We start from the raw sequence: 13,165 nt of genomic DNA on the forward strand, positions 1-13,165 counted from the left end.
GAGGTTTGTAAGAGTTTAACTACAGAGGAAATTCAGCAGTGAGTCCAACAAGGAGAAGAAAGACAGTGTCGGCATCAGCTACCCTATTTTAAAGAAGCTTTATATCTTCCTACAATCAGTCTTCAGGAAAAGGCATTACGGAGCTGCCATGATCATCCGCTGGCTGGTCACAAAGGAATTGCTAAGACCCAGGAGTTGGTGCAGCGTTATTTTTGGTGGACTGGGATGTCCGATCAGATCAAGAGATATGTTCAGTCTTGTGAGTCTTGTGCTCGAAGTAAACCTAGTAGACAGCCTCCACAGGGTTTATTGCAGTCTCTGCCCACTCCAACTTATCCATGGCATACTATTTCCTTGGATCTCATAGTAGATCTGCCGTTAAGTAAAGGATTTGATACAATATTGGTGATCGTAGATAACTTCACCAAAATGAGTCATTTCATCCAAATGTCAGGCACTCCAACCGCGGTAGATTTGGCTCGAGTTTTCAGTGAGAATATTGTAAAAATTCATGGTGTCCCCAAGATTGTGGTTTCAGATCGTGGACCCAATTCATTTCTCACTTCTGGTGGGCTTTTCTAAAAGGGTTGGGGATTGAGAGTAGATTGTCCACTAGCTACCACCCTGAATCAGACGGGCAGACAGAAAGGATAAATCAGGAATTAGAACAGTACCTGAGGCTGTTTTTGTTAGATCAAGGTGGGGAGTGGTCGGAAAAATTGTGGATGGCTGAGTTTGCTTGCAAATATGCGAAGAGTGCATCTACTGGTTACTCTCCGTTTTATTTAAACTTTGGCCGGCATCCAAACTTCTTAGTCACACAGGAAGAGTTAGGTGTTCCAGCAGCAAAGAGAGCCCTCACAGATCTGAGTTCTTTGCATAAATCAGTAGAGCAAAATCTGGAAAAAGCTAAATCCTCCTACAAAAGATTTGCAGATACACATAGACAAAAGTCCCCACAGTACCAGGAAGGAGATCAGGTGTGGTTGTCCACTAAGAATCTACATTTGAAGGGTAACAGGAAGTTCCAACAGAGATTTGTGGGTCTGTATACTGTAGACAAGGTGTTAGGACCAGTTATTGTGGGATTGAAACTACCAGCCAAGATAGGTGTGCATCCAATTTTCCATGTGTCCTTATTGAAAAAGATCCAATCACCCATGCGACTAAATAAACCTCCTGACCCACTTAACATTCAAGGACATACTGAGTATGAGGTCAAGGATATTTTAGATTCCAAGTACCAGAAAGGGAAATTGAAATACTTAGTGGATTGGAAGGGGTTTGGCCCAGAAGAAAGGTCTTGGGAACCTGTTAATAATATCCATGCCCCTCAACTGCTAAAACGCTTTCATTCCAGATTTACGCACAAACCAGGACCGATAACTCGGTCCTTGAGAGGGGGTACTGTCAGGATTCACCGGGTAGCCACTGTAGTTTCCTCAAGACAACTAGTTAGTTTCCCTGCTATGCCCCGTTTTACACGGGCCAATGTTTGGTTCCCTTGCTCCTCTGGGAAACTTAGAAATTCTAGGGGGAATCGGGAATATTAAACAGAAAGCTGCTTAAGATTGTAAATAGTTCACCTCCCTAAGATGGCCGCGCAATGTCCCGTTAAGAGCAACCTGGGTGGTGCGCCCTCTAGTGGGTATCGGGAAGTCGCGCGCTTCAAACTGCGCACTTCAACAAAGATTCCGTTCGAGTAGCTGTTCCTTGCCGCCGCTCCGCGTCAGAAATTCATGACGGGAGAAGTCGGAGTGAGGAATGGTAGAGAGTTTCGAGATAGAAGCAGAGTATCACAGAGACTATTTGTGAACAGTAAATTTCCCGCAGTGCGCTCTCACAGTCCAGAGAGGCAACAGCGTTTTTGACAGAATTCTCAGTGGTTCTGTGTTCTGACTGCCCTACATTCTGAAGGGGCAAGAGGTTGACCAGTGAGCATGTCATAGCAGGTTCCAGAGAAATTCCTGAATCCTATAAGACTCGACTACAAGGAGTAGAACCTTCTATTCAGGAGAAGAGGTTGCAGAATTCGACAAGTCAGGTGTTAACGCTCATAATAACTAAAGCATTAGTGTACAAGGACCTTCATTTCAAATTTTCAAACAGATTGTTCCTGGACATTCCCCTTGCGCTTCTCCTCTTTTTTCCCTCCCCTTTTTTCCTTCCTATTTCCTTTTTGCGCGCTTCGGAAAGGGCTTGAAGGAACAATTCCTTGAACTCTTTAAAGAATTGCAACCTACTAACAGAACCCCCAAGACCACGTCTGGCAGAAGGCTTCACAGGTATTAGTTCAGTCAGAGAGAGAGAGAGAGTAGAAGGGCTTCTTCGAGGTAGAGAGTCCAATGTTTGTGTATTTCTTCACAGCAAGAAGCTCAGCTAGATATTTATCAACATAATAGAAGAGGGGCAAATACCTTGGCTAGAACTGGTAGGACAAGTTTTGGTTTACCTTTAAGAAAAGACTGCGAAGTGAAGAAAGGTTTGTGTTATATTCTCTTTCTCTCCCTCCTCTGTGTATTAGGCACCTCCAGAGTAGACGGCAGGAAGTAATAGCAGTCTCTCGAAGATACAGGTCTCAGTCGGAGTTAAGGTATTCTCTTCTCTGTCCAATTCCCCTTTACCTTCTGCTGGTATTCTTGCTCTTGAAGCGAGGGTACCGGTGGAGGGGTGATTGGGACATTCGTCACTACTGCCCCCGCGAAGAGTTGGAGCACCAGAGCATCGTGACACTTGTATTCTATTAGCCTTGTCTTGATTTTTCTTTCTGTTTGCCCACATATGCGAGGCCGCATAGGCACTTGATCATGTAAATTAGGTTGCGACTGTCACATGTACCTGTTACTTTTAATTTGATCAAGGTTCCTCGACTGTGATGTTGAAATTCACTTCCTTTAATGATCGTGTTGCGACTGCAAAGTTATGGCAGGGTAACGTGCCTTTGTATGAGTGTTTTTTTCGGGTCATCTTTTTTATTTAACAGTTCCTTAATATTCTGGGTTCGTTGGTATGCAAACATTGGTGGGTTGGAGAATATCCCGTTAAAATCATCTTCCAATGTCAATAAGGACCAGTGTTTCAATATGATCCTTTTAATGTGCTGACTTTCAGTCAAGTATTTTGAAATGAAAACCATTCTTTCTTTTCCCTTGGGTTTCTCCTGTGTTTTTAACAAAGTAGAACGGCTTACTGTTGATGCTTTCAATACAGCTTCCTCTAGGATGCCATTTGGGTACCCACGCTCTTTGAATTTATTGACTGTGGTTTGCATGTTTTCATTGTATGTTTTGTCTGTGGAGGAAATCCTTTTTATTCTTAGTAACTGGGAATAAGGAAGGTGTTTCTTCAATGAGTGTTGATGAAAGCTATGGAAGTGTAACAGATTGTTTCTGTCTGTGTTCTTTGTGAAAACCATTGTATCCAGTTTGCCATTGTTGTTTTTTATCATTACATCCAGAAAGGATATTTGATTGGTTTGTATGTTATGTGTAAATCCAATTCTGTCATTGACTTGGTTCAATTTCGATATGGCTTCAAGTAGCTCCAGTTCTGATCCATTCCATAGATAAATATATCATCTATATATCTTTTATATAGAATCAAATTGTTGGTCCAATCACGATTACTCAAATGTTATCTAGTTAAAATCTGTACTTAAAAGATTTGCGTACGCGGGAGCCACGCAATTTCCAATCCTTTTTATTCTTAGTAACTGGGAACAACACCCGAGGATCCCATCGCAAAGAATACCAGGAGTCAAAAACCCTAGTGATTAATCTGTTGAAATACAAAATCTCACACTTTGAAACACAGGTACTACGAAAAGGGACCACCTTCGTATCAACAGTCCATTCCAACCCATTGGATACTCAAGTTTGCATTTACAAATTTATGAGGTCACTAAGACTGAAACATTTTTTTACAAATGTCATTCCAACATCTGAAGAACCATCCAAAGATACCCTTATGGGATTACGAAACAAAAGTAAATTCCTACACCAGTAAGCAACAAAGTTTTGGAAGCCTTCGAAAAAGTGATTTCTAAAGACATTGAAACCATCTACAAACAACCCAAATCAAAGTCCACCAAACTTTCCATGAAAGAACAACAAACGCGTAAAAATTTGGCCAACAATCCCAACATTACAATTCGACAGGCGGACAAAGGCGGCGCCCTGGTCATTATGGACACAGAATATTACAATGACCGTGTTAATGTACATGTGAACGATGATACTATATATCAAAAAACCCGGCAGGATCCAAGAAAAGAGTTTGCCAAAATACTCACCATTATCATCAGCCGCGGAACAATTGGTAACAAAGAAAAATAATTTTTGATCAAACAAAACCCGGCATTACCCTACATCTACATAATCCCGAAGGTGCATAAACATCCCACGCACCCCCCCGTATAGACCTATAGTTTCCACGGTCAACTCTATTTACGAGCCTGTTGGAAAATATTTAGATAAACACTTACAACCCCTGGTTCAAAATATGACTACGTACATAAGATATACGACCAATGTTCTTAACATCTTAGAAGAAAATGCAGCAGCATACACAAAAGAGATGATCTTATGTACTATTGATGTACAATCATTATACATTTTAATCCCACACAATCTCGGATTGGAAGTGGTAGCATCTTTTCTAATGACGACTGAAATGGATGAGGATCTGAAGATATTTCTTATGGATTTATTGAATTTTACTCTCTATCACAGTTACTTTCACTGGAAGAACAGTTATTTCATCCAATCTTCTGGAACGGCGATGGGAAATTGCGCTTCTCCCGCGTACGCAAATCTTTTTATGTACAGATTCGAACTAGATAACATTTTGAATAATCGTGATTGGACCAACAATTTGATTCTATATAAAAGAAATATAGATGATATATTTATCCTATGGAAGGGATCAGAACTGGAAATACTTGAAGCCATATCGAAATTGAACCAAGTCAATGACAGAATTGGATTTACACATAACATACAAACCAATCAAATATCCTTTCTGGATATAATGATAAAAAACAACAATGGCAAACTGGATACAACGGTTTTCACAAAGAACACAGACAGAAACAATCTGTTACACTTCCATAGCTTTCATCAACACTCATTCAAGAAACTCCTTCCTTATTCCCAGTTATTAAGAATAAAAAGGATTTCCTCCACAAACAAAACATACAATGAAAACATGCAAACCACAGTCAATAAATTCAAAGAGTGAGGGTACCCAAATGGCATACTAGAGGAAGCTGTATCGAAAGCATCAACTGTAAGCTGTTCTACTTTGTTAAAAACACAGGAGAAACCCAAGGGCAAAGAAAGAATGGTTTTCATTTCAAAATACTCGACTGAAAGTCAGCACATTAAAAGGATTATATTGAAACACTGGTCCTTATTGACATTTGAAGATGATTTTAACGGGATATTCTCCAACCCACCAATGTTTGCATACCAACGAACCAAGAATATTAAGGAACTGTTAAATAAAAAAGATGACCAGAAACAACACTCATACAAAGGCACGTTACCCTGCCATAACTGTGGCAGTTGCAACGCGATCATTAAAGGAAATGAATTTCAACATCCCAGTCGAGGAACCTTGATCAAATTAAAAGTAACAGCTACATGTGACAGTCGCAACCAAATTTACATGATCAAGTGCCCATGCGGCCTCGCATATGTGGGCAAAACAGAAAGGAAAATCAAGACAAGGCTAATAGAAAACACAAGAGTAAAATTTGCACCAAAAGTTCTAAGTCACCGTTGGCATCGCATTTCAATACCTTCAACCATACTCCCAGTCAATTCAGATTCCTTATCTTGGAACAACCACCAATTCTCCCTGGAAGAGACAACATACAGCATCTCTTACGACGAGAGGTATTTTGGATCAACTTCCTGAATACTATTCACCCGAAGAGACTGAATGATCGTTTAGTCCAACGCCTCAGCAACACAGGTGTCCAAGAGAAGGCACTGGAATGGATCATCTCGTTCCTCGCCGGAAGAACACAGAGAGTCCGCCTCCCCCCGTTTCGATCCGAGGCCACCGAAGTCATCTGCGGCGTACCGCAAGGATCATCAGTCAGCCCCACCCTCTTCAACGTCTACATGAGACCCCTTGGAGCCATCACACGCCAACTCAACCTCAACATCATCTCCTACGCCGACGACACCCAACTGATCCTCTCCCTCACCAGAGACCCCGCCACCGCCAGAACTAGCCTACACGAAGGGATGAAAGACGTCGCCGAGTGGATGAAGAACAGCCGCCTGAAACTGAACTCAGACAAGACGGAAGTCCTCATCCTGGGGCCATCGCCCTCCGCCTGGGACGACTCTTGGTGGCCCCCGCCCTAGGCATCACTCCCAAGCCAACAGACCACGCACGCAACCTGGGCTTCATCCTGGACTCCTCCCTCTCGATGACCAGACAAGTCAACGCCGTCTCCTCATCATGCTTCAACACCCTACGCATGCTCCGCAAGATCTTCCGATGGATCCCGACCAAAACCAAGAAGACGGTCACCCAGGCACTCGTCACAAGCCGACTGGACTACGGAAACACCCTCTATGCCGGAACCACAGCCAAGCTGCAGAAAAGACTCCAACGCATCCAGAACGCCTCCGCCCGACTCATCCTGGACATCCCCCGACACAGCCACATCTCCGCACACCTGAGAACCCTGCACTGGCTCCCCGTCAGCAAGAGAATCACATTCCGACTCCTAACACACGCACACAAAGCTCTCCACAACCAAGGCCCAAGATACCTCAACGACCGCCTGACCTTCTACACTCCCACCCGCCAGCTTTGAGCGACCAACCACGCCCTCGCCGCCATCCCCGCATCCGAAGAGCCACAACGGGAGGAAGATCCTTCTCCTACCTGGCGGCCAAGACATGGAACTCCCTCCCCACCCACCTTCGGCTGACCCAGGACCATCTCGCCTTCAGGAGACAACTCAAGACCTGGATGTTCGAGCAGTGGCGGACCCCCTACCCCAAGCGCCTTGAGACCCTCCGGGTGAGTAGTGCGCTATACAAATGCTATGATTAATTGATTGATTGATTGATATTGATCTGAACTGTTTCTTGTAAAACATGACATGATGAGGCCATAGTACGATCGTGCAAAACATTTTGAAAATAGATCCTATGATTTTTTCAGTGATTTTCACAGTGTTTTCAACTGAAACTATGAAAATGTCCATTACATGCAAGTATGTGAATTATATCGTCCTTGATTCACTTATATTTATATTACCACATAAGCAGTACACATTTGACATGTATTAAGGTTGTTTAGTCCTAGACTACTTCTTAGGATGATTTTTCTTATTTTCTAGAGGCATTATTGCACCCCCGCACACACCTCATGTATTATAATTTTTTAGTAGTCTCCACTTTTGTTTTCCTAGCAAGACACTATTAAGATTTCGGATCCCTTTTCCGATTTATCTTTTTTACTACACGCATCTAACGTGGGAATCTTTTTTCCCTCGTTCGCATTACCTAGTCGCATTTCTTTTATGTCTACATGCCTCATGACGCATCTTAAAACGCGCCGAATATAGCGTGCACACTTCCGTGTTTTCTACGGAAGAGAGGGAAACCTGGTCAGGATCCATCATGAAACTTTCTCGGTAAGACGTATGGTCTTGCACGACTTTTTATGGCAAAGCTTCGCTATTCCTACAGGATTACCATGACTAATACACTGGTTTATCTTTTTTAGATCTTCGAACTAACAGACCATGGACCGTTAAGATCCGTCAAGTTCCTAAGGTACCGATATTCTTACCCGCGTTTAAGTGAATGAAGTTATAGTCCTCTATTTAAGTGTTTTCACCCATGTTTTCTGAAATTTTTTCAGGACCTCGTCAACCATGGCATTCCGTACATTTGATATTTAGAATCAATGATATCATTGTATATATCGAATTGATCAGGTCAAGGTATGATACTATAATCCATCATACAACTGACACACTATAAGAAGCGCACTTCCGGATTTAGTTTTAACGCCCCATTCAGTACCCTGCATGACGCACACTTCCAAACACAGGCATGAATATGGACTTGTTTGAATGATTCACCCTCTGGGTCTTTTTCCCATGTTGCTTTACTTTTTATATTTACACACGAATATTTATGAATTTATTTATTCTGTTGAATATTCACATGGTACATTTTTGCTTGAGTTGGTACAAACAGTCGGGGATATAAGGCTGAACTGCCCAAAAGCTTGAAATCTATACTAATATAATAAAGAGAGAGCCCAAACCTTTGAGGCGGGTAATCTCAGGAACCACAGCACCAATCACAGCACCCAATACAGCATTGGAAAGGGCAGTTGCAGCAGAAGGACATAGTCTATGCAGACGCCCACCATATACATTTAAAAGGTAAAAGAACTGTGCCAGCAAAGTAGTCCCTTGTGGGCGTGTCTGCGTTGTGCTGTGGGCGTGTGCTGGGGGCGTGACAAACGCTGGGGGCGTTCCGCCCTTAATGCATGTCTCATATTGTGAGCTAATCCCACCCTGCTCCCTTTAAATACTCCTGCACCCCATAATCATAACCCACCCTTACTCCTTAAAATACCCCAACACCCTTAAACACTAACCCATCTTAACCCTATGAATATACCCTGTACCCCAAAACTCAAACCTATCCCTAAACCCTAAAAATACCCCTGTACCCGAAAACCCAAACCTAGCCCTGAACCCTATAAATAGCCCTGTACCTCAAAGCCCAAACCTACCCCTTAACCCTAAAAATACCACTGTACCCCAAAACCCAAACCTAGCCCTGAACCCTAAAAATACCACTGTACCCCTAAACCCAAACCTACCCCTGAACCCTAAAATACCCCTGTACCCCAAAACCCAAACCTAGCCCTGAACCCTAAAAATACCCCTGTAACCCACAAACCCAAACCTAGCTCCGAACCCTTAAAATACCCCTGTACCCCAAAACCCACACCTATCCCTAAACACTAAAAATACCCCTGTAACCCAAAACCCAAACATAGCCCTGAACCCTAAAAATACCCCTGTACCCAAAACCCCAAACCTAGCCCTGAACCCTAAAATACCCCTGTACCCCAAAACCCAAACCTAGCCCTGAACCCTTAAAATACCCCTGTACCCCAAAACCCAAACCTAACCCATAACCTTAAAAATACCCCTGTACCCCAAAACCCAAACCTTGCCATGAACCCTAAAAATAACCCTGTAACCCAAAACCCAAACCTAGCTCCGAACCCTTAAAATACCCCTGTACCCCAAAACCCACACCTATCCCTGAACCCTAAAAATACCCCTGTAACCCAAAACCCAAACATAGCCCTGAACCCTAAAAATACCCCTGTAACCCAAAACCCAAACATAGCCCTGAACCCTTAAAATACCCCTGTACCCCAAAACCCAAACCTACCCCATAACCCTAAAAATATCCCTGTACCCCAAAACCCAAACCTAGCCCTGAACCCTTAAAATACCCCTGTACCCCAAAACCCAAACCTACCCCATAACCCTTAAAATACCCCTGTACCCCAAAACCCAAACCTACCCCATAACCCTAAAAATAACCCTGTACCCTAAAACCCAAACCACCTCTGAACCCTAAAGTACCCCTGTACCCCATAACCCAAAACTATATCTGAACCCTTAAAATACCCAAACACCCCAAAACATATACCTCAGTACCCCAAAACATATACCCCTATACCCATACTTACCTTAACCAAACATAAAAAAAATGCTTTTACCATTCATGCATTTACAGCGAATTTCCTTGTAAATGTATGTGTGGTAAAAGCATATAAAATGTAATGCCATGCGTTATAATGGCATTGGGGAGTCATGGTACTTTCGGAATGAAAGTATGCGGAGTGATGGTATGCGGAAAGAAAGTTGCGGAATGATGGGTGTTTACCCTCCCCCGGTAAGTACATTGGTGGCACGGCGGCCCACATCTCCAGCAACATACTCCTATTTTTTCACCACCCATTTGAAAAATGCACAGGTCTCTCTCATTGAAGGCCAGCACCAACATGCACTTTTAGACACACCTCCCGCCACAAGTTCTGGAATTGCGAACTTTAGAGCTGGGGAGCTACGTTCGAATCTCGGCATCAGCTCAACATCCTGTGATTCCAGGCAAATCGCTTTGTCCCCCCATGCCTACCACAAATGAATGTGTTCTTCTGTAGTGTAAATTGTGCTCATGCTATGTTGTCGAGTTCGCGCTATATAATATTGCAAGGAAAAATAAAGAAGGGAAACTTGAGTTCACACACTACTGAACGCGCACTCTTATGTGCATCAGCAGTGCACTGTGAATCGGAGCGTTTCACAGGCCTGTCACAGATAAGAAATGCTATCAAAACGAAATCCTACAAAACAATATACTACTGGCCGGCAGCAATTCATACCCGGACAATGTCGGGACGGGCTGCTAGTTCTGTATAACCTTATTGAGTTTGAACAAAGACTGTATGTACTTTTGAGTTGACCGTTGTACATTGCTTTTCGACAGTACATGAAGCCCCCGATGAAGGGCTAGTTGCCCGAAACGCATTGGGCTATGAAGACTGATGTCTAAACTGATTTATTGATGTGAAAATAACGTCAAGGAACTTTGAAATAATTCAAGGAACATTTCTAATAAAACTTTATTGATATGAACAAGTAACAAAATATTGAACTACGTTTCTTTTTGAGTGCATTCGGGGACGTTACTCACGTGTAGAATAATGCAACAGGATTCATTTACTGTTCCTTTTACTCAGAAGGAAGTACCAAATAGCACCTATTCACCTGCTAGCAAACTGTCACACCATACAACGCAACAGGAGTGCGATTGTTCTTCATTTTCATTGTCAACTCGATAAATAAAGGCAGGTGTTGGAGCTCGAGGGAAGGGTCTTCATGCAGGAATCTGTAGTCATTCAGGTAGTAGGTAAATTAATTATTTCATGTTAGGCCCTTAGGCTACAGCAACAGCAGACAGGACCTTAGGCTCCATCCTCCTTCCAACTGTCCCTATGTCCTCGCTTCCAGTGCAGAGCAAACACCAACATTGTATTACAGCATTACAGCCAGGACGCCCCTTCGCTGGGGCAGCTGTGCGCCAAATAAAAGTTATTAACATAACATAACATAACTCTCAGCATTCCAGGCACCAGCTCAGACATACAAGGAATGGGAACACACACGAGACTTCCTGGTGAAAGATAGTTGCATTAAGCACAATACAATTATTCCGTTTTATGGTTGACAACTTTCTTGCACAAAAAAGGTCAACAGTAGCGCAAATCTGGAAGTCGTCATTTGAATTCAAAGCAGAATTTATAACAATTATACAACAAAGTGATATAACAAATTCTTTCCACAAAGATGCGCACACACCATCTGTTGAATAAACAATGCGCTTTGATCCCTTACAAAATTTGGTGTAGTGGTCTTTCTCAGCGTAAATAATGCATTTGTGTAATACATTTCCTAAAATGTAAAAAGTAAGATGAATTTAATTACTATAATCAAAATACTAACACGTTAGTCAACAAGCTGGAATTAATTCAAAGAAATTAGTTTTGTTCCACCTCTGATAATGTATATTCCTCCTTTTTATTTAAGTTAGTTTGCTCATATTTTGTATACAATAAAACTCCACTTCTTAACATGTAGCATCATGAATCCTTTGGGGTCTGTTTACTCCTACAGAAATAAGTAAAGGAAATGCATGTTGTTTGCATGGTGTCGTTCTTTATACATAATACATTTACTCAAGAACGTATCTACTGTTATACACAATAGTGTTTCCAAACTTTTTGAGACTAGCCTGAATGTTTTAAACCAGGAAATGTGTACCCGCCTTATCCGCTTCTATTTGTCCTTGCTTGACAAGCGTCATCCCACATGGATCCTTCATCCTCTTGGTGTTCAACTTCTGCTCACATTGAGTCTTGTGATGGTCCTAGTGAGCACTATGTCTGACGCCCTGTTGAGCTGCTCTGTTCAGCTATTGAGGACATCAGCCTTGGTTCATCCCCTGACCGTCACCTGCCCAGTCGGACTTTGGGCACAGTTTTTCTCCCCGTCTCCCTTGCTCCTCCCCTCATCGTATTTCTGTGACTCTGCTTTTTCCTTGTCTCCTATCTGTTCCTATTCAGCATTCTATTGTTCTTTGTTTACTTCCTTGCTCCTATCCCCTCTTGCCCGCTTCACCTCCTAGCCCTCTGTCCTTTTGTGCCCTTTGACCAAGCACTCCTCCCCTTTTTGGGGACAGATCGAAGATATATAAGCTGGAGTCTCAGTATACCCACTGAGAGAGTCCACTGCGCCAAGGGAGCCACTTACAATTGAGGTATGGTATGGCACCCCTTGACAAAGCTCTCCCTCTCCCCTTTTTGGGAAGGATCTAGTAAATAGGCCTTGGAGTCTCAGAGACCCCTCTGAGAGAGTCCACTGCGCTTAGGGAGCCTCTCGCAACAGAGATGGGGAAATGATACCACTCCCCCTGGGATCACAGCTTCTGGACTTTGGGCGCAGCTTTGACTCATCTACCAGTTTGTGTCCCTGTCACCCTCCCCCTCCTCTTGCCTCACCGTGTCTCTAATCATCCTCTCCCCTTTCCCTCCTCCACTCTCTGTCTACTTCCCATGCTCCTACCCCCCCCCACTCCCGGAATATCTCCCCTTGCCTGCTTTCACCACCTAGCCATCTGTCCTTTTGTGCCCTTTGACTAAGCACTCCTTCTACCCTTTTTGGGGAAAGATCCAAGTTATATACGCTGGAGTCTCAGCAGACCCGCTGAGAGAGTCCACAGCGCCAAGGGAGCAACTCTAAATTGAGGTATGGTACGGCACCCCTTGCCAAAGCACTCCCTCTCCCCTTTTTGGGGAAGGATCCAGTAAATAGGCCTTGGAGTCTCAGAGACCCCTCTGAGAGAGTCCACTGCGTAGAGGGAGCCTCCCGCAACAGAGATGGGGAAATTATACCACTTCCCCTGGGATCACAGCTTACTGGACTTTGGACGCAGTCTTTGACACGTCTACCGGTTTGTGTCCCCCTCACGCTCCCCCTCCTCTTGCCATGCTGTGTCTCTAATCATCCCCTCCTCTTTCCCTCCACCACTCTCTG

The 13,165-nt window shown here is 43.4% G+C and overlaps 1 protein-coding gene across 2 annotated transcripts in view; it reads right to left on the reverse strand.

Moving 5' to 3' along the window:
• The window catches only part of STKLD1 (serine/threonine kinase like domain containing 1), a 376,807-nt gene that overhangs the window by 302,048 nt on the left and 61,594 nt on the right, over positions 1-13,165 (reverse strand). The window lies entirely within an intron of this gene.

The sequence above is a fragment of the Lissotriton vulgaris genome, chromosome 5 (assembly GCF_964263255.1).
Source record: "Lissotriton vulgaris chromosome 5, aLisVul1.2, whole genome shotgun sequence".
NCBI classification, from domain to species: domain Eukaryota; kingdom Metazoa; phylum Chordata; class Amphibia; order Caudata; family Salamandridae; genus Lissotriton; species Lissotriton vulgaris.